The sequence below is a fragment of the Delphinapterus leucas genome, chromosome 13 (assembly GCF_059928025.1).
Source record: "Delphinapterus leucas isolate spDelLeu-1000000601 "Yukka" chromosome 13, BTC_Dleu_Yukka2, whole genome shotgun sequence".
NCBI lineage: Eukaryota > Metazoa > Chordata > Mammalia > Artiodactyla > Monodontidae > Delphinapterus > Delphinapterus leucas.
Window position 1 is genome coordinate 2,730,771 of NC_143141.1, and position 22,298 is coordinate 2,753,068.

The 22,298-nt window shown below is 51.0% G+C and overlaps 1 long non-coding RNA gene across 1 annotated transcript; it reads right to left on the reverse strand.

The window, feature by feature from the left end:
• Positions 1-1,562: 1,562 nt before the first annotated feature.
• On the reverse strand, positions 1,563-7,585 carry LOC111187500 (uncharacterized). Its single transcript, XR_002648162.3, has 2 exons — positions 6,878-7,585; positions 1,563-6,170 (listed from the first exon to the last, which is right to left on the reverse strand). It is a non-coding gene; the product is annotated as an uncharacterized LOC111187500 (long non-coding RNA).
• Positions 7,586-22,298: the final 14,713 nt, after the last annotated feature.

Sequence of the window (22,298 nt, forward strand, 5' to 3'; positions counted from 1 at the left end):
CCATCTCTGGGTTATTTTGAGCACACATCATGCAGTTTGGGTGACTCCTCTGCTGGACTTTTGTAGGTTAGGCCCCATCACATATACTTGAGTCCATTGAAAGGTGGCGTCTCTCCCGGAATGGCCAATGTTATGGAAGTGCTGCAGCACGGGGTACGTGAGCACCTCGGGAAGCAGAACCACTGTGCGCTACATTTCGAAGCAGGCGAGGTGTGATCCGGTGAAACCCTGCTCCTCGGCCTTCTCTTTGTCCTTTGTGACTACGCTGGCTGGTGTTCTGACCAGTCAGTCTGTGGGAGAAGTGACCCTCTTGCCTCAGAGGATATTGTTTTAGATTAGGTGTCCCAGCGTCCCTTTTTAATGCGGTTCATATTGGCCGTGTGTTTTTGGCCTTCCCGGGGTGCCATTCGCACACACTTCTGGTCTTACCTTTTCGTAGACCTTGGGGAAGAGCTCTGTCTCTTTTCCTGGGGTTCTCATGAGTGCCGTCCGTAGGCTTAACGCGCATTCTGGTGGGACCCTGAGGTCAAGCTGTTCTGGTGAAGGGCGAGGTCTATCAGAAAGCCCATCAGCTCACTCCCCAGGGTCAGTTTCACCCGGGGCTCCTGTGGGACATGAAGCACCTCAGGTCCAAGGGAGCCCCTGGGCCTCTTCATTCATCAGAGTGTTCCCCTCTTTCTATCACGTGGGAGGCTCTCATCTTTTATTATTTTCCTTCTTATATTTTAGCCCAGGGCAACCTGTCTTGCAAGGTTCTTCCTCCTGACATCGTTCCTTCCCCGATGGGGGCTTACCGAAAAAGTGCCGTTTCCTTTTTGCATCTTCTTTCTTCTGTTGTTGTTTCCTGTTGAACACTTTAAGTGCCCCATCTACCAATTGAGAAGGGTTCATTCCAAATGCATCATCTAATTTTTCCAACTTTCTCCTGATTATCTAAGGCACTTTGCCCCAAAAAGTTCAAATTTACCATTCTAATATTTAAAGGGGTGGGACTAAAACCAAGCACTTCCTGGTTCCCGTCAGCCTCCGGAAGGGAGGTGTTAATTTCTCCCTCCTGCAGTCATTCACAGGTGGGCCTGCTCAGGAGGTTTCCTGCGAGCTAAACACAGGTATTTTAGCTGAATGCTCATTACCTGGGAGGCAGGGGTCCCAGAGATGGGCCGTCATGGAGAATTTAAGCTTATGGGCAACATCCCTTTAGTGATTAACTTGTAATAGGATACAGAGGTTCTTCCTGATTACACACTCAGCCTACATAATGACACTAACCAGAAGCGTATTAAAACCAAGCCTCTAATAAACAGATTGTGGTCTTTGTACGCAGCGGAGCTCTATAGTCTGAGGAGAACAGATGCTCTCCAACCACATGCAACGGTATGAATGAATGCAACTGTAAACATAACATGCGGTGAAAGAAGCTACGCACAAAAGAATCCACCCTGCATGGTGACATTTCTATAAAGTGCAAACACAGACAAAAGGAATCCATGGTGTCAGAGGTCAGGGGAGGGTTCCCACTGGGAGCGTGGTGACTGGAAGTGGCAGGAGATAGGATTCTGGGAGCACGGGTAACATTTATTTATTTATTTATTTTGCTGTAATAAACAGACTTTAAAAAAAAACACTTCATTGAGTTATGACTGACATACAAAAATCTATTTGTATTTAACATATAAAACTTGGTGAGTTTGGACATAAGTATGCACCTGTGAAACTATCACCTTGATCTATGCCATAAACACATCCATCACCTACAAAAGGTTCCTGCTGCCCTCTTTATTATTATTATTCTTTGTGTGCGTATATATATGATAAGAACACTTAACATGAGACCTACCCTCTTAGCAAATGTTTAACTATACGATACAGTGTTACAAACTAGGGGCGCTGGGCTGGACAATATATCTCTAGAATATACTCATTTTGTGTAACTGAAACTTTGTACCCTGTGATAATACCTCCTCGTCCTCCCCTCCCCCCGGGCCCTGGCAATCACCCTTCTACTCTCTGCTTCTGTGAGTCTGACTTTTTTCGATTCCATGATCACGCAGTGTCTGTCCTCCTGTGTTCGACTTACTTCACTTAGTATCATGTTCTCCGGGTTCACCCGTGCTGTCACATATGGCAGGATCTTCTTCCTTTTTAAGGCTGAATAATATTCAACTAAATGTATGTATATGAATCATATACTTTTCTTAATCCGTTTATTCATCAGTGGACACTTAGGTTGCTTCCATGCCTTGGATATTGTGAATAACGCTGCCGTAAACATGCGAGCAGAGATACCTGAGATCCTAATTTCAATTTTTTGGATACATACCCAGAAGTGGGATTGCTGATCGTATGGTAGCTCTATTTTAAACTTTTTTGAGGACTCTCCATGCTGCTTTCCACAGCGTCTGCACCAATTTATATTCCCCCCGGTAGTGCACGAGGGTTCCCTTCCCCGCAAGTCCCCCCTCAGTGCACTTGCTATTCTTGTCCTTTTGATCATAGCCATTCTGACAGGTGTGAGGTGATACGTTTCTATGGTTTTGCTTTGTGTTTCCCTGGTGATTAGTGATGTCGAGCATCTTTTCATACGCCTGTTGGCCATCTATATGCTCAAGGGCACAGTTCCATACCCTGAGCTTTAAAAACATCTGGTTATTTGAGGATTTTATGTTGCTGAGTTTTGGGAGTTCCCTATATACATTGGATATTAACCCTTTGTCAAATATATGGTGTGCAAATATTTTCTCCCATTCTGTCAGTCGCCTTTCATTTTGTTGATTTTTTCCCCTTTGCAGCAGCTTTTCAGTTTGTTGTTTCCCACTTGTCCATTTTTGCTTTTGTTGCCTGTGCTTTGGGTGTTGTATCAAAGAAATCATTGCCAAGACTGATGCTGAGGTACTTTTCCCCTACGTTTCTTCTTAGAGTTTTATGGTTTCAGGTCTTACATTTAAGTTGTTAATCCATTTTGAGTTAATTTTTGTGTCTGGTGTAAGATAAAATTGCAATTTCATTCTTTTTTATGTTGACATGCAGTTTTCCCAACACCATTTATTGAAGAGACTATCTTTTCCCCATTGTGTATTCTTGGTACCTTTGTTCAGATCAGTTGACAAAAGACGTTGAGACCAAAGAGAAATGTAAAGACTCTGAGTAATATTGTTTCATGATATGGGAGAGAAAAAAGACAATATTTCTTCATTAAAATGTGATTTTTCAATATTTCTCATTATCAGGTTAACTGGCACGTATTATAAGACTCCCGAATATGTCACCCGTGTTGCTAGAAATTCACATATTCAGATGGGCCATCCGCTTTTCTGTGGGCTTTTCTCTTTGGGAAGGTGGCAGCTCTCTCTAAATATAGGGTGGCGCATTTTGCTTCTTGATCTGGAGAAACATTGGTGTACTCTGGAAAACCTTTGAGCTGCACGCTTCCCCTGAGTGCACATTTCTGTGTGTTCTGTTTCACCGAAGAAGTTTGAAAAGCCTGTTGTTGGCCCTGAGAATTGAAGGGCGGTAGGGTTACCTCTGCCTTTGCAGCCCTCACACCCCTGCCTCGTGAAGCCCTCTGACCTCACGGACCCAAGAGCCACCAGGTTACTCCCTGGGGACTCAGTGGGGGCTTGTAAACCCAGTGGAGCCCTTTCTTGAATCTCCAGGATGGCAGACCAGCTGTTTCACCTCTTAAAACACTGACCATTGGGCTGCTTCGTCCTTGCTTCTGACTGTGGACTAGAGCTGTACCCGCCTCGCCTCCCCCTGGGGTGATGGAGAACGCTGTCTGGCCCTGACCGACCTGGGTTGGGGGCATGCAGGGTCTTCTGTTGAGGGCCCATCTGTGCCATCCCAAGCCTGTCTGCCCCCAGGAGACCAAGAATCTGTCCCTTTGCTCGGTGCTCTCAGTCTATGGAAGTGGGGCTCATTCTCCGGCTTTTATTCTTTCGGGCCTCAAACATCTGAGCCTAACTGGGCAGGGCCAGGGGCAGGCCTGACGGCACAGAAGGGAGAGCTGCTGTCCATCTGGTGAGAATTTGGCCCATGTGAGTTTTGATTAACATCACTCGGAGTGAAAGGAAAGCTGGAGCTCGATGGCAGGTTTTATCTGGACACCGTCGGTTTTGCTAGGGAGGATGGCGGCTGCCTTGGGGACCTGTGTGGGTTCCTCCTGACCCCTCGGAGGCCGGAGGCCCTCCCTGCTGTTTCCCTGCATCCTCCCACCCTCTCCCACCCACCTGTCATAGCAGCCGCTCAAGGGCACAGTTCCATACCTGAGCTTTGCCAGGTGATGCTCTGAAGGGCTGGGGCCTTGCATAACCGGCCATATTCAGAAGGCGTCCCCCCTGGCTGGGAAGTGGTGGCAGCAGAGACGAGACTTGCTCTGCTTTGTAGCCTAAAGGCAGATTGTCTGAAGTCTTCACTCTTTGGGAGGTTGCAGCTTAAGTCGTTTGGAGCAAATTTTTCCAGGTGATGTGAAAGAATCATTTATTGGAGCTGCGAGTGGAAGCAAAGGGCAGGGCTCTCACGGGACAGGAGGTGTTTGTCAACGCGGTGGAGAGTGAAGTCAGGAGCTCTGCCATGTCTTCCAAGTCTAACATCCCCTGTCTGTAGCCTCTGTTTCTAAATAAGGGAAAATATGACCAAAAGTGCCAGAGGACAACTCATCCTTCCCTCATCCAATTCTCTCAGGACTGTCCACGTAGAGGAAAAATTAAAAGTGAATAAAGGAAGCCGAAAATATTTAAAGGTACAGTTGACAATTCTAAAACCTAAGGAATTCTTTTAAGAGATGAGTTCAAAGTAAGTAGGAGCTGACAGGCAGAGAAGCTGCACCGCACTAAGACCACTGAGTGAGTGCAGGGTCCCAAGGACGCCAGAAGCATGAAGAAGTCAGGTGCAGGAGAGGCTGTGCAGGGCTATTTCTGGCTCCATGAGTTTGTCAGGATCTGCTCTGTCATGCCCAGACCTGTCCCATCCTCCTGGTCCAGGAGGGAGTGAAGCTTGAGCCACTTCAGCCGACATCTAGGAAGAGAGAACTCTGACTTCAAGGAAAGCGATTTCCTGCGAGTGCCTTGGGCGGGTCTGATTGCATCACGTTACCTAGAACATCCGTATGTGACCTCTGTAGCTGCAGGAGAAGCTGGAATGCCTTTTGGTTGGGCAGGAATGCGGATTTTGTTATTTTGAGAGAAGGGAAGAATGGCTATTTCTGTCTGCCTCTACAGAGGGTCATATATAAAACTCGGGCTACACAAAACCGGTAAGAGAGGTGATGATTCGCTCTCTGTGTGACATTTTGTTTTCCCTCCATAGCAAAAGCCATGCCCCTCAGCTCAGCATCTGAGAACCTTCCTGACAGTCCCTCCTGTTACCCTTCCACACTCACCTCCTAGTCACACCCCAGGCAGCCCTGCGCTTCTGCTACATGAGGGACCTCTGAGTTCTGAGCCTCTGCTCGCTTCATCCCAGCTTGAGGCTCAACTCATACATGAGAGGCCGTGCTAAAACTACTGTGTTAAACTAAGTGGGCAAAGCAAGAGCAACCTCCGGGAGGGAAGCTCGTGCGCACACACACATGTACAGACACACACAGGCACAGACACACATGCACACACGAGTCAATGACTCCCCCAGAAAGGAGAGTCCCCTGTGCACAGGTTAGAAATGGGATGAAGAGCCAGCGGGCTCGAAGCACAGCAGGTGCACACAGCCCGTAGCCTGTGGGATCTGATGCCATCTCCAGGGAGACAGGGTCAGAATTGAGTCGAATTGGACGACACCCAGCTGGGGTCACAGAGAATGGCTGGGTGTGGGGAAAAAAATCCATGTTGGAACTGGGTGCAGAATCCTTAGCCCCCAAATGATTTATTTGGTTTATCGGCACTAGCTGAACCCTCCAGCCTGACAGCAGTTCTAGGCGACTGAAGATCCACGTCTGGGAGAAGCGACCAGGCACCAGCAGGTCCCCACAGGCTTGCTCCGTGTCCCTCTCGGACTGCAGCCAGCGGGCGGGTTTCTGGGTGGAGAGCGATGCAGCGGGGACACAGTAGGGCCACCACCAGCACACGTGTCACCAGGGAGGCAGGTGCGCAGAATTCTGCACGGCTGAATGAGGGTGGGTTCTGAGGGTTTTTCACTCTGCCCTTAGCTGAGCTGAGCTCTGGCCTCTTAGCGTACAGCTGGGGCAGAGGAGAAACATAGGAACTTAGCAAAATGTTTCAAACAATGGTCCTTTAAAAACTCTCCTCATTTACTTCCATTAAACTGGACCTTACTATTTATGTGAGACCTGGACGTAAGCACATTGCTTCCTGTCAGCTGTTAACCATACGAAATGATTCAGAGTCAACTTAGAGTTGAATAAAAGCTAATATTCTAAGTACCATTTAATATCTTAGTTATATGAAGAATTTTCAATAAAATATGAGATCCGGCGGGGAGGAAAGCCTAGGCCTGCTTGAGGCGACATGAAATAACCAGCTTTTACTAGCACAGCAAGTGTGTTACACACAGCTTCATCGAATGCTGTGTCTCCAGGGTGCACGTGTGACCCAGGACTTTATTAAAGTATGTTAACCGTACAGTATGAAAGGGCATTCTCAAGTCAACAGGCCTGCATCCTTCAAATTTCCACATTCCAGTGAGGGGTCCCAAAGCTACACTAAACAGGTCATGCGAATTAGAAAAGATTTGTTTACTTAAAGGACATAAGGTGAAATTTATATGTTGTTCCTCTGGTCATTCCCTAAATATAGTGAACCCCTATCTTAAGAGAAATTATCTAAAACTTGGAAATAAGGAGTGGGGCACAGCTTGTTCTGTCAGTGTCACACTGTGGCATTAACAGGCCTGCCCAAGGGGTGTTTAAATCTCTAGGAGAATATACCTGTTCCACGTTGCTGGTCACTGGTTAGAGCCCAGGCTGTGCAGTCACCGGCCGATTTCTACCCCCTGGAGAAGTTGTGGTTCTCTCGTCCTGTAGAACATTAAGCCACTGTTTACAGATAGAATCGACAATCTCATTCTTCGTTCTGTTTTTCAAGATGCCTACAACCAGCCCATTCCTTCATCCGCTTTCTGAATCACCATTATTATTATATGTGTTCCCTTATTAATAATCTAATAGGTGTTTGACATATTTATTCAAGCTTAGGATGAACCATAGTTTTGACTTGTTGGAAGTTATACTCCGAGCTGTGAACGGTATGCAGGAATATCAATGACGACTCCTGCCCTGTCCACAGGGGAAGCACAGGAAATCCAAAGAGTAATGATTTAGAGCCAGAAAGTTAGGGAAATCTTTAAGAAAGCAGGGATGTCTGCAAGAGCCTGGAAGTGGGTAAGGCGTGGGCCATGACCTCCCTGTGCTTTGGGAAATTTAATTTCATTCCCTCTTACTTTTACCTCTTTGTCTTTATTTTCCTTCACTTTTGAAAACTCCAGACCCTCTCCTCCTTCCTCATGCTCACCTTTCCTCTTCTGCTCCCATCTCCCTTTGCCCCCAACCCCTTCCTTTGGAAGAACCATCCTTAGAGGAATCGGGCAGTGGTGCCTCCCTCCCATAGACATGGAGCTGAGCTCGGCTTTCAGACAAATTGTCAGCTTTGTGCAGTGGGTTGGAGCTCATTTTCAGACAAAAAGCCTTGAGGTAACAGAGGATGAAAACAGAGGCCACGGAGCTGGGCAATCTACATTTATTTAAAATGGCTTCATGGGGACTTCCCTGGTGGCACAGTGGTTAAGAATCCGCCTGCCAATGCAGGGACACGGGTTCAAGCCCTGGTCCAGGAAGATCCCACATGCCGCGGAGCAACTAAGCCCGTGCGCCACAACTACTGAGCCTGCGCTCCAGAGCCTGCGAGCCACAACTACTGAGCCCACGTGCCACAACTACTGGAGCCCGCACGCCTAGAGACCGTGCTCCGCAATGAGAGAAGCCACCGCAATGAGAAGCCGGCGCACGCGCAGCAACGAAGACCCAACGCAGCCAAAAATAAGATAAATAAATAAAACAGTTTCATGGAGTTGGCTGTTCCCTTTAATAGGCAATTTAAAACAATATCGACATTTATGTGGCGTTTATACAGCTGGGACTAATACCGCCAACCCCTCCATCCTGAGGCACTGAGGATTATAAAGACACCGGTGGTCTGATCCTTCGGGGGAGCAGAGCAAATTTCTCCCTGGAGCTGAAATCACTCTTCCAGGGAAGAGGGGGGCCGTTGGCAGCCCGGAAAGAGGAGCTGACCCAAGCCGTCTTGCTAACTGAGTGGATCCAGAAACAAATGACAGCAACGCGGGAACTAGGACCCCAGCCTCAGCCCGGCTCACACTCCACACACGCGGCAACTCCTGGGGCCGGAACAGAGGCTGCAGGCTCCCCTGGGTCCCCACGTGTGGATCTGGACAAGAGGCTTTTGCTAAACAACTCTACTTTCCCGTGGAAGAAACAGTGGCACTTTCCCACTTGGAAACGACTTTTGTTAAAATTTCTTTTCATAGAGAGACTGAAAGCCCAACTGTGTTCAAAAATGGCTCAGCAGAGGGGGCTGTGATGTAAACAACGTCTTCCTCTCAAGTTGACAGAGGCTCATTATCTCCAAATCGCTTCCAGCATCACCAAGATTAGCCTGTGTTGATTCTGAATGATGTCACCTCCAAGGTTACAAGACACCCGACTGCCTCTGATCTGCAGATCCCTGGGAGCCTCTGATCAGCCGAACACCGGCTCCTGACCTACTTGGAATCTGCACCAGTGGAAACTGTGGAGTCTTGTAGAATCGGGGACGGATTATAGGAGTACCAGGCAATGCTGCAGGCGAGGGACTTTCACTGTCACTGACCCCAGAGCAAGGGACCCAGTCTTTTGTCTGAGAAAAATACTGCCAAGGAACCACGGGGCGGTCTAAGAGGCCTTTGGATGGTTGAAGACTCAAAATGAGGCTAATTGTAGAGAAAAAGCAAAGAAACAAAAAAGGGAGGGAGAAACTTCAGGAGAGGGGGTCAGAAGCGGAGGGCTGGGTTGCAAGCAGGATCAGACATCAGAAGACGGGCCGCCAGAGGCAAAGGCCGGTCCTCTGGGCTGCAAACCAGTTGCCTATCTGGCCTGAGATCGTTTCTTTGTTGATGAGACTAGAACGTCAGAAGGCTCGGGATCACAACAGTATCGGGGTTCTGTGCTTCCCTCCAGACCAGAATCGTCCCGCCTCCCATCTGCTGCCTACGGCAATCCCCGTGTTTCTAGCGACAGCTGCTCATAGCCTTCTCTCCTTTCTAAAACGTGAGCAGCAGGGAGCACACCCCTGACGCTTTGTTGAGCCTGCCTTTCCGTTCAGCTAGCAGGATTGCATACTGAGAAGTGCCTATGTTGTATGCAAACACCACGCTGTTTCGTATAAGGGACTGGAGCATCCGTAGATACTGAGGGACGATAGTGTATCCTGAACCTGTTTTCAGGTTGCTCCTTGCAAATCCTCTCGGCACCCCAAGCGTTTCGTTTCCCCTTTTTCTTTTTTTAATCTATGTTTGGCTGCGTTGGGTCTTCATTGCTGCGCACGGGCTTTCTCTAGTTGCGGCGAGTGAGGGCTACTCTCCGTTGCGGTGCGCGGGCTTCTCATTGCGGTGGCTTCTCTTGTTGCGGAGCACGGGCTCCAGGCACGTGGGCTTCAGTAGTTGTGGCTCGTGAGCTCTAGAGCGCAGGCTCAGTAGTTGTGGCACATGGGCTCCGTAGTTGTGGCTCGCGGGCTCTAGAGTGCAGGCTCAGCAGTTGTGGTGCACGGGCTTGGTTGCTCTGCGGCATGTGGGATCTCGCCGGGCCAGGGCTTGAACCCGTGTCCCCTGCGTTGGCAGGCAGATTCTTAACCACTGCGCCACCAGGGAAGTCCCTGGTTTCCCCTTGAAAGCCTTCCCTGGGCCCGGGTGACTGTGTGTTCGGTTTCTGAATGCCAAGCCCTTGCATCATTTCAGCTTCTGCACAGGCTTGGGCAGCACAGCACAAGTCTTCCCACTCCCTCTGTTAAGCTGTCCACCCAGGAACTGAGGCTCTCCCCGCCACCCAGCGCTCGCCCGTCCATGGAGCGGAGATGGTCCTGACAGAGCTGCACAGAGGCCGCTGCCTGCAGCTCGGAAGGAGGAGGTGGGTGTGCCCTCCTGCTCAGAGTCAACTGTTCACATCTTTTTCCCAACAGGGGAGAAAGTCCAGGCTCGCTCGATATCTTGGCACCGAACCTAACAGATATTCTTCCTTCCTTTTTCTCAAGAAAGAGATTCCTAAGCAATCGTCCGTCTCCGTGAAGCAAGTACTGATCAGCATGGCTTTAGTGTTGCCCTTCCTTTTCCAAAAACGCGTCATCATTTATTGATGGGGGCAGGCAGGTCAGAGTCGAGGGGAGACGACGAAGAGCAGGTTAATTGTGAAGCCCAAAGTGATGGCGCGAGAGGAAAGGAAATGGGTCTTGATGTCTCCATCTGCAAGGGGACCTCACGCTGCAGGAAAGGAGTCCTGCTGCCTTCGGGGCAGGACTGCTGCTGACCTTGCAGTAAAGCTTGGAAGGACCACACCCGACTCACTTGACCAATGAGGGCAGAGTCCTGGTTCTTGGGGCCGACCCCTTGCTTTGTGGAGGATGCCACCGAGGACCAGAGAGGTCAAGTGCCTCACCCAACATCACACAGAGCCTCTGTCACCCAGACTTCCGTTTTTGTTCCCCTCCCTCACAACTATTTTTAGCCAATTATGCCTATATTGCTTATTTGGCAATGTTTTCATGAGTCTAAAATTTTTGATTTCAGAGCTAATTGTATTGTTTGAAAGAAAATTGGTTGAACATCAAGGTTTTCTAACCACTACACAGATAACTTTTGATTTCATCGTGTGTTATTTTTAAATGTTTAAAATTCATTTTAAAACATTTTTCTTATTTCTTATACATTTAGAAATTTTAGATACTTAAAAAATTATGGTAAGATATACATAATACACAGAAGATGAAATTTAGCATTTTAATTACTTTATGTGTCTAGTTCAGGCAGAGGTGCCAGAGAGCAAACAGAAACATCCAGGCACCCTGAGGCCTGGGCTCAGAATCGGCACCGCATCCCTTCTGTTTCAATTCACTGGCCAAAGCGAGTCACGTGGCCAAAGGTTAGGGAGGGAGATGTGTTCTTCCTCTTGGGGAAAAACCGTAAGTTCACACAGCAAAGATGCAGGTACGGCGGGGGGGCTGAAGAACTGGGGTCAGTAATGCACCCTCCAAATCCAGCTGTGGGAAAATAACCGAGAACAGCCCATCCTCTCCAGAGAGGCAGTGGCAACCTGGCGGCATCCAGATGTGCTCCTTCAGCACTGGTCTGAGGACCCCAGCAGGACACAGCCAGAACCTGGGGGGAGGGTGGGAGAGAAAGAACCACACACCTGCCCCTCCCAGGGCGCTACCTGGGGTCCCCAGCATGGCAACAGCCGAGAGAATGAGGCATTTGCCTTCCCCACTCGGGTGGAAATGGTCCCTTTGCCTCAGATTCTCTTCACAGAATCTCAACCTCAGAATTTCATTAAATGGCAAAAACAGTCTTCTGACTATTTTGCTAGAGTAAACCCTGCTCTTTCCTACAAGAGAAAAAAGAAAAGGTTTACCTTCCACCTTGCATGCGATCCCTCCGGGATGCAAGGACCGTTGGCATCAGAGGCTGTTGTGATGGCTTTGCTCTCCAGCAGCTGGAGGTGAGCACCTGGGATGAGCTCAAAAGCAAACAGCTCAGCCCCTTCTGCTGCCGCTCGGGATCCAGGTGCGGGGCCAGGTAATTAGAGCGACATGCCTGTGGCTCGTCTCACTGTGGCAAGGCGGGACACACGGGAACAGAGTCCCAGCCAGGCTGGGCTCCTTTCAGATGCCACGTTCTCATGAACATTCCGGCCACATCCTGGTCCACACCAGGGGTGCAGCCATGGGAGGGCTGGGCGGCCCCAAGTCCCCTGCTGTCCGGGTCTGGTCACAACAGGGAGTGTCAGAGACACAGGAAGGAGGAGATGCTGGGGGCTCCCCTGCACAGCTGCTCACTTTGGAAGGGCCCGGCCGTGGGCACTCCTCTGTCCTGAAAGCTCTCCCCAGAGCTCTTCCTCGGTCACAAGGATCTGAATGACCCCTTTTACTGAGACCATGTCTTGGGGAGGCAGGGCTCTGCGAAGCAGAGTTTATGCAAAAAAGACGATCGAGGTTGGAGGTGACCTGATGAAAATGGACATCAGGGAGAACAGGAGAGAGACCTCACTGTGGATGGGTCTATACATGGTTAGAGAGACAATAAAACTAAGTGTATTTGTATTGATAATCCGTGGTGGACGTGAGAGACTTTTTTCCATTTTACCAAAGTGCATTACTGAGGACGGACAGATGTTGACAAATCTGCCCCCCAAACTCTTTTTTTTTAGTTATTTATTTTTGGCTGCGTTGGGTCTTTGTTGTTGCACGCGGGCTTTCTCTAGTTGCTTCGAGCGGGGGCTACTCTTGGTTGCGGTGCGCGGGCTTCTGATTGCGGTCGCTTCTCTTGCTGCGGAGCACGGGCTCTAGGCGCATGGGCTTCAGTAGTTGTGGCACGTGGGCTCAGCAGTTGTGGCTCGCGGGCTCTAGAGCGCAGGCTCAGTAGTTGTGGCGCACGGGCTTAGTTGTTCCACGGCATGTGGGATCTTCCCAGACCAGGGCTCAAACCCGTGTCCCCTGAGTTGGCAGGCGGATTCTTAACCACTGTGCCACCAGGGAAGTCCCTCCCCCAACTCTTAAAATACAAAAGCTAACCCAGACCCACAGCATTTCTGTTTGTCCCTAAGTGTCCCTCCAAAGACTTCCTCACAGCTCTCCCCCGCTTCATGGCCGTATTTCCCTCCCCATCAGCTCTGGGCTTCCTTGCTTCTGGAACAAGGTGGACCATAAGCTCTTCGAGGGCAGGTATCCCCCTGCCACCGCTCTCGCTGGAGCATCCTGGGCTCTGACTTGAGTCTGGCACGTGGAGGGTGTTCAGGCACCGTCTTGGCATGGATGCAGCCTTGTGACACAGCCAGGACAGAACAAGCCTGCAGGGATGGGAGCTCCTAGTGGGGGCAGCCTTAGACGCTTCTCCGGCCTCTCCCAACTTCAGCGGTGGAGGTGGTGGTGACGGCAACTTGACGTAGGTGTCCTCTGCTCAGAGAGGAAACCCATGCACGACTCAGCTCAGTTTATGCAACATTCCCTCTATTTGGGGCCCTGCCGACCGCATCCTCCTGGGGTCCTTTCGTACACTCTCTCCCAGGTTTGCAGGATCGGGTAGTTGGGGCCGTCGGCTCCACCAGATTCAGACCCAGTTCTGGCAAGAACTCCTCGTGGGCGGCGCCTGTCTTTCCTGGTGCATCTCAGGAAGAGGCGGGCCTGCTGGGGGCCTGCTCAGAGGTCAGTCTGCCATTTGCTGTCACTGTAACTTCCCACCCAGAAAGGGTGAGGTGGGGTGACCTATAAACTCCCACCAGAGTCTGCTTACATCCACTGAAAACACTGCGGCAATAAGAACACACTCTGACCTTGGCAGTGGCCACATTGGTGGGGGCAGCCCTTCACAAGAGCTCAGCCTGGGCCCTCGCGTTCAGGCGGCCCTCGATAATAGTGGCTGTTTCTACTTTATAGATGAGAAACCCAGGGCTCGGAGAGTTAAAAGACTTGCCCAAAGTTCCCAGTCAGTGGGTGGCAGAACTGGGAAAAAAAACCCAGCTCAGTTTGATCTAGAAAGTTTGCTCTTACTCCCTGACCACACTGCCTTAGTGGAGACACGGCTGCATGGCAGAGGTCTCGAAAGCCAGACTGAGCCCCCAAGGGACTCTCCCCTGTGGGGAATGGGGAGCCCTGGATAGCTGGGTAGGAAGCAACCAGAGACGTCGTAACTTAGAAGCCCATCTGGTGGCACAGAGGAGGGGGATTTCTGTGAACAGACGCCAGGGGCAAGGAGACCAGCTAAGATTCTATTTTAATAGGAAAGGGTGATGGCCCGGGAGAACGCCAAGCTTCTGTCCGGTCCCTGGAAGATAATGGTAACACTGGGGGAGGGAACCCTGGATCCCAGGGTCTGAGGATCATAAAACTGGGAATCACCTTTTCTCAGCCACGCTGCTCATTAGCTGGGCCACCCAGGCTTGAAGACGTCTAGGCAGGTCTTATTCCTAAGGGTAACCCAACAAGGGAAAGAAGAGGGTGAGATACAGTAACAGGAGGATGAAGTTGGGCTGTAAGTGGAAAGGAGTGTGTGTGTCTGTGTGTGTGTACGTGTGTGTGCATGTGAGTGTGTGCTGGGTAGAGGTGTGGGAGTGTGTGAGTGTGTGCGTGTCCACGTGTGTACGTTGGATGGGGCGTCTGAGCAGAAGACGGACTTCAAGCAGCGGGTACACAGTTGCATCTGGCAGTGAACATCGCAGGCATATCCCTTCCATGAAGCTACCTTGGTAGATGTGCCCTGTGGTCGGGCCCCTACTCTGAATACTCGACCTTCTGATCTACGAGAAAAAGGAAGTCCCGGCATCTGCTGTTGTCGCAGGGATTTACCCTAGACGCAGCCACACACATCGTGCCCCAGACGGCTCGCGCTTTGAGGCCACGAAGACGGTGGGGCCGTTTCTCTGCCTCGACTCTGTCGTCCTGGTGGGCACACGGCGAGGTGGGGTGAGGCATAGGCTGGAGGGGAGCTGGTGAGGCCATTTCAGAAGAGACGGGAAACGGATGGTCAAAATACTGGCTGGAGCCCTCAACAAAGGCAAGAGAAGCCTTAGGTGTCATTTTGAAACCTTTGACAAATGCAAATTAAATCTTCAAGAGGTTGGCTACATGTTTTGGGCAGAGGGAGAAAAGAAAATTTTTTTCAAGTACGAGAAACTGGTTGAGAGGAGCAGATGCGTTACCAAGAGTAGCACTTAGTCACTTAGCCATCATTTCCTGAGAACTCCCAAAGCCTCTGCTTTTAGGTTAGAGATGTAGCAGATTGACCTCAGGAGGAAAATCTGATTCAGGCTAGATTCAATCTAAGTTGATTCCAATAACTCCAAGACCCAGGGGCATTTTAAACACCACAACTGCGTCACTAACTACTTATACAACTTCCTGACTGCCCTGTCACTTTTGAGTGGCTTTTGTAGCTTCTCACATTTCTGACGCAGCCGTATTTTAAGTAAAATATTATTATTTTTAAGGTATTCTGTCCTTTCTCATCATCTTAAAAAGATCTTTATTATTTTCCTCCAGGCTGATTCCGTTTCTCTAAGGTCATCAGAGGAAACGCTCCGGTTTCTGAAAGCTTGCCTTGGAAAGCCAGCGCATGCTGGAGATCCAGTGTCCAGAGGCAAGACTCACACAGCCGGGCAGCAGGAGGGCCAGACGCCCGCGCAGGCTCTCTGCTCTGACCCTGTGCCTCAGGGCGCCCTTCACCCTGATGTCCGCGTGAGGCGGGGACGGGCTGCCCCAATGCCCGGCCAGCACCCGGGGAGGTTCTTGAGCCTGATGACACCCAGGACCTCCGCTTTCCTGAAAGGCAGAGACATGCTTCCAGCTGGGGGCCTCCGAGGTGAAGCGGAGGCCTGGTAGGGATCCTAAGCGGGGTGTTGATTACTTTGTACAACAAATGAAACAACTTGAAAACGATCCTGGAATGCCTCATTTTCCCTCATTTCCTTCTTACGGGTCCATCGCTCCTGAATTTCTCTAGAATTGTTGAAGCGGATGGATCCGTGAGCACATCTCATCTTGTAGACGGGCCCAACGGGTGTGGATGGAGAGACAGGGCTACCCTGTGTCCACCCCCCTGCCCCTCGCTCGCCCCACATCTGCGCCCAAACCCAAGGACCAGCCACGGCCTGGAATGTCTACATCCTGTATCACCCACCGCTTGGGGTGATGGAGAGCCCAGTTGTCCTATGAGCGTCACAAGCGCTGGTGGCTTCTGTCGCTGGGCTGTGCCCTCCACACCCCTGTAGGCAGATGTGACCCCTGACCTCCCCTCCTGGAGCGTAAGCCCCAGAGGGGCTGGCACTGCCCACGGTGTACCCTGAGTCGCAACACTTGGCCTGGCCAGGGCAGTCATCCATTAACCTTCTAGAATAATGAACAAACGACCATCCCTCCCAGCGCTACTGCTCCTTCCAGGCATCCTTCCTGTTATTTCCATGGTCACCAAGTAATCCTGCCTGTCCTTCTGCTTCTGACTGTGTCACCTCCATCTTCAGCGTGAGGACAAGACACCCCTGGCAGCTCCGGAATATGAGCCCCTCGGATTCCCTGAGGCTGGGTCCAGTCAGAGCCAGCACCTTGGGGCTCCCTAATTTCCCTCTGAACAAATCGGGGTGTGGAGAAGCCCTTCTTCTGCAGCTTCTTCAGCCTTGCGCACTGGCCCCTGGCCGCAGGCGGGCTGGTCACCCACAGTAGGACTTGCACTGACTGCTCTGGGTGTTTCTATTCTGTCTTCCAAAACCCACAGCCTTGTTTGTGCAGTTTCTTTAAGGGTTCCTGACCTTGGCCTTGCTTTCCAGTGACATTCCCATGGAACTTGAGAGATGGACGCTTTCAGAGCACACGCTCCCTTGGTGACATCAGCGGACTGCCTGGGTCTGCGGGAACGTCAGGGCCACGGCCGGCACGGCGGCGCCAGCTCCAGGGCAGCAGGAAGGAGGGCGGGGGGCGGACGCGGCCTGCTTGGCGGTGTGTGCTTTTTCCTTTCTCCTCCTTCCGAAGGGGAAGAGCCAAGACCCACTTTCTTGGCCACATGCTCTTCAAGGATGTAAAGTCAGGGGAGAGAAGGGAGGTGATGCTCTGGGATGAGGTCTAAAGGATGCACGTGCTGGTCCAGCCCCCTCGTGTGGGGCAGTCACAGGCTTCCCCTCCCTGCAGACAGCAGGTAGCGGGGTCTCTCGTTGGAGCCTCCCCTCCACCCAGCAAGGCTCTGTCCTCAGAGACAAGAGCCTCTGTGACTCCTTGAGGTGGGAGCAGGGAGCAGGCCCCGAAGAAGCCTTACTCCCCCAGAGGTTTCCCGGGACTCAGCCCGTGGATCCGGGCCTCGACCTGACTCGGCAGAGTCAGCACTCACGAAAGTGGGGGAAACTCCCCAAAACCACACTGTCAGAAGACAGGAAGTCACAAAACGCTGGATGCTGTGTTAAAAAAACCAGTCTCTGCACGGAAATAACTACCTTTCATATAGAAAGTATGAGCGTTTGATAAACAGATAAGGCAGATGGGGGAGGGTGGAGGTCCTTGGCTGCCACCCCCCCAGCCCCCCTCCTGTCACCACTCACCAGGCGGGGCCGCCCCCAGAAAGGCACGGAGCCCCCTTCCAGGGTCCAGTCACGACTTGGTTCATCGAAGACCACTTGCGCCGAGATAAAATTTTTTCAGCCCTTCATTTTAGACTTTTCACCCAACCATCTTTTTAAGCCTGTCAGAAGGTAGCTGTGTCACTGCGTTTCCCTGTATCTCCCTTTCCCCAGCCTCCTTTGGAGAGACTTGTAAGAGAAAAGTGGCCAACGAGGCCGGATGTGAGCTGGAGGGGGCTGGCGGGTCCTGGGGTAGGGCTGGACCAGACTCCTGAGGGGAATGGGGAGCCGCTGCATGAGCTGCAAACGTTCTTGCCGCTTCAAAGCCTCTGGACAGCGTGGCAGATCCTTGGCGCCCCGTTGGAACCCGGGTCACGCAGCACGTCGAGGTCAGGCCTGCAGGAGCTCAGAACGGTCGGCACCAGGCTGGGCCTCTTTGGCTGCTCAGACGTCTGGCCTTGTGAATGGAACGCCTTTAAGTCCATCGCGTGGCACTTTCATTCCGGAACCGCAGAGCAGGAAGGGCTTGTTGGAGGTCTTGGGGCCAGGACCTCTGCTGCCCAGGTCCTGGATCGCTGGGTCGCCGCCATCCCCGCACTGCCCCGAAGTGACTTCTTCCCAGCGTTAGCATGTTTCTCTCCAGACAGCCCTGGAAGGCTGGGGCCTCATGCTGCCAAAAGGAAAACCAGAACATAAACTGATCAGCAACTTGGTCTTGTAGGATCCTGGGGGAGGGCGCATCTTGGTAAACGTGGCAGGAACCGGTGGGTGGGGAACGGGGAGTGTGGCTGGGTGGCTCCTTGCCCTGCTGGCAGGCCTGCATCCCCCGGAGGCAGACAGCAAGGCAGAAATTCAGGGGATGGGGGTAGGTGCTGAGCAGCCCGCCCCAGACCCGCTTAGCCGAGCCCTGCCTCTGACGGCCCCCAACCGCGGGGCAGTGCCTGCGAGTTCCAGGTGCTTCCACGGATGGGCAGGGAGGGGTCCCAGGGAGAACCGGCTGCCCTCACTCTGCCCCAGGAGGACACCTGAGTTGGGGCTTGGGACGTGGAGGCCACTCAGTGGATGTCTGAGGAGTTGGCCACATCCAAACTCACCCCCTGATGGGACTTAGACCCAAGTCTGTCCAATTTGAAGCACGTTTTGTTTCCTGGATCAAACTGAGAAGAAAAAGTGACTGTTCCATGCAGACCATCGATGTCAAAGGTCAGAGAGCCAAGGGGGTGGGGATCAGCTGCACAGACAGACAGACAGACACGGCTCGTCAGAGGGGAGCCTGCTCACCACACGTGTGCCAGGAAGAAGCAGCGATGCTGGGGACTCAGGTCACAGGAGACTTTCGGGAAAGCAAAGGACCAATGTGTCTGGTGACCACACGGTGATTAAATGCTGGGGCCTCCTGGAGGACTCCGTGATGGGTAGGGTTCTCGGCCTCGTGATTTCCCAGGACAGAGGGTGTGGGCCGGGATTCTCCAGAGACACAGAACCGACAGGATATACAGAGACATACAGACGGGGTTTATCACAGGAATGGGTTCACACCGTGACGGGGCTGGGAAGGCCCACGGTCTGCCGTCTGCGAGCTGGAGACCCAGGAGGCCGGTGTGTAACTCAGGCGAGTCTGAAGGTGTAAGTTCTGGATGGAATCTGGAGGACCGAGGGCAGGGGATGGACACCCAGCTCACTCAGACGGCAAGGTCTCCTCCCCCCACCTTCCCTCTCCACCCAGGCCCTCGGGGGATTGGACAGCGCCCACCTGCACTGCGGAGGGTGGTCTTTCACTCAGTCCACCAATTCAGATGTATTTTTATGAAGTCTAGTTGATTTACAATGTTTCAGGTGTACAGCAAAGTGATTCACTTATACATACACACATACATATATCTAGTCTTTTTCAGGTTCTTTTACAGGTTATTACAAAATATTGAGTATGGTTCCCTGTGCTATACAGTAGGTCCTTGTTGTTTATCTATTTTATATATAGTAGTGAGTATCTGTTAATCCCAAACTCCCAATTATCCCTCCCCCCTTTCCCCTTTGGTAATCATAAATTTGTTTTCTAGTTTTTCTATTTGTTTCTGTTTTGTAAATAAATTCATTTGTATCGATTTTTTAGATTCCACATATAAGCGACAGGGTATTTGTCTTTCTCTGACTTACTTCACTTAGTATGATCAACTCTAGGTCCATCCATGTGGCTACAAATAGTGATATTTCATTCTTATGGCTGAGTAATAGTTCATTGTATACATACACCGCATCTTCTTTATCCATTCCTCTGTCGATGGACATTTAGCTTGTTTCCATGTCTTGGCTATTGTGAATAGTGCTGCTATGAACACAGGGGTGCATGTATCTTTCTAAATTATAGAGTTTTTGTCTTTTCCAGATATATACCCAGGATTGCTGTATTATATGGTAGCTCTATTTTTTAAGGACCCTCCATACTGCTCTCCATAGTGGCTGCACCAATTTACATTCCCACCAACAGCGTAGGAGGGCTCCCTTTTCTCCACACCCTCTCCGGTATTTCTTATTTGTAGACTTTTTGATGATGGCCATTCTGACCGGTGTGACGTGACATCCCATTGCAGTTTTGATTTCACAGGTTCAGATTTTAATATAGTCTGGAAATACCCTCACAGACACACCCAGAAATAATGTTTGACCAGCTAATGAAGCTTCCCCTAGCCCAGTCAAGTTGACACAAAATTTACCATCTCAGAGAGGAAATCACAATTTAACCCAAATACTTCCACAGGGCAGGGTAAACCCGGAACCCGTTTCCTGTCTCATGCAGAAGCTGTACCAATCCAGGGCTGGGCTGTCCCATCTGGAAACATCACCACCTGCAGCCACTGGACCCTTGGATTGTGCCTGGTCTGAGCTGAGATGTATTTAAGCGTCAAACAGACACTGGATTTAGAAAACTTACTTTAAAAAATCCCCAAAACAAAATATTAATAATTTTTACTGAATACTTGTTGAAATAAGATTATTTCGATATATTGCTTTAAATACAATATATTATTAACCTTAATTTCAAGCGTACGTGGCTACTAGGAAATTTAAAATGTCATCTGTGGGTTGCGCTTTTGTCTACTAAACCGGCACTGATCCAGAAGGAGATCAAAGATTCCCTTTCACACTTTTTCTGACTCCAGGACCCCAGGAAGGAAGGGCTCTGTGGGACTTCCAGAATTGTCTATTTTGAACTCCCCACCTGAACCTTTAGGCCCTCCTGGGTCTCCAGAGTCAGAGACACCCAAGAAGATGCTCCTCCAGTCAAAAACATGCCTCCCCCAGGAAACCCTCCTAAAAGGGCCTTGGGAAAGGGACCCTGCAACGGCCTGGAGACTCTGCCTAGAGCACCCCCAACGCCGCTACAGCATCCCGACCCTGTCTCCCGGTGCCTGTTTCTCTGTGACCCGCAAAACGCTGTTAGCAAGCTCCAAGGGAGCTTTTCCTGGTGAAGGAATCCTCAGGGCCTTTATACATCACTAGGTATTGTGACTCCCCGAGGGCCAAACATTTCCCGTGACTTTCCCCAGATCTGACGAGGACGGATCCCTCCCGCCTTTTTTGAGCTTTGGCTGAGCATCCATGAGGCAAGGCTCTGTGTGTTCTATAACATCGGTCCTTCTGCTCACGGCCCTCCCCCTCCCTGGGGGAAGTGGCCAGAGCTATGAGGCACCCAGAGCTACGGCTGGATCTGAGAGGGAGCTGGAGCTGCCTCCTTCTAGAATATTTTGTTCTAGAATATTTTGTTCACTGGCATTTGGCAAAATGGTAGCTGATTTACCAACAGGAGGAATTTGCCGATTTTCAACCATTTTCAACCACTTTCCTCTTCCTGGTTTTGACATTCTCTCCTCTAGCCCTTGGAACAACTTAAGTGCCCTCTGATTTACATGATCCTAGGAGAGCTCAAAAAAATATGTGTCATTTCTGTACTGGGGGTAAGAGAGGGAGCCTTCTAGCAATGCCTGATTCATTTAACTCTGGTGGGGGGGAATATATTCGGTTTCCAACAGGCAGCTTTAAGATTTGCAAAGTGTTGGCTGAAGGACCTTACTCAGTAACCATCCATATTATTTCATAAAGGGGCTGTAACCCTCCCAGAGTGCGGGGCGGCAGAGGACAAAGCCTCTCTGTGGCTGGTGGCAGGGAGCTAACAGCAGGCTGGGGCTGTCTGGCTGGAAGGGGGCCAAGAAGATCATTTTCTTCCATCCATTTTGCTAACAGTGGCTGTTATGACATTCCACCCCAGGCCCTCCACCCTCCTTGCCCCCTACCCCTCTGAGATCCTCCCAAAGACTCCACTCAGGCTACAGAGAAGCTTACAGCTCCTGCTATCTGCGTCGATCGTTAGGGTCCCACATCTGGCCCATTCCTCTCAAAAACCAGAATGCTGCTGGTAGGCTGGCCTTGTCACCCGAGGCATTTTCTTACTCCTAGCTCTGCCTTGGCTTCACATCACTCAACAATCGTTTATTAAACAGAGCAGGACACGTGCCAGGCCTGGGGCTAAGGGCGGGTCACAGGACAAGTTCCTTCTGGACTGCCTCTATGCAAATGGACGAGATCGGTTGAGTTGCTTTGTTTTTGTTTTCTTTGTTTTTTTTTTGCGGTACGCGGGCCTCTCACTGCCGTGGCCTCTCCCGGTGCGGAGCACAGGCTCCGGACGCGCAGGCTCAGCAGCCATGGCTCACGGGCCCAGCCGCTCCGCGGCACGTGGGATCTTCCCGGACCGGGGCACGAACCCGCGTCCCCTGCATCGGCAGGCGGACTCTCAACCACTGCGCCACCAGGGAAGCCCGGGTTTTTGTTTTTTTTTAAAAAGCCTTCATTGGTTGAACTCATTGTTCCTCCTGGTTTCTTTAATCTTGATGACAACTGAATGAAAGTTTGGTCCTGATTCGTGCTGGACCGCATCTGCCTTAAGAACCCTCCCCGTGGAATCTCCCCTACCCCGCTGAGCTGGCAGCACCCCGGC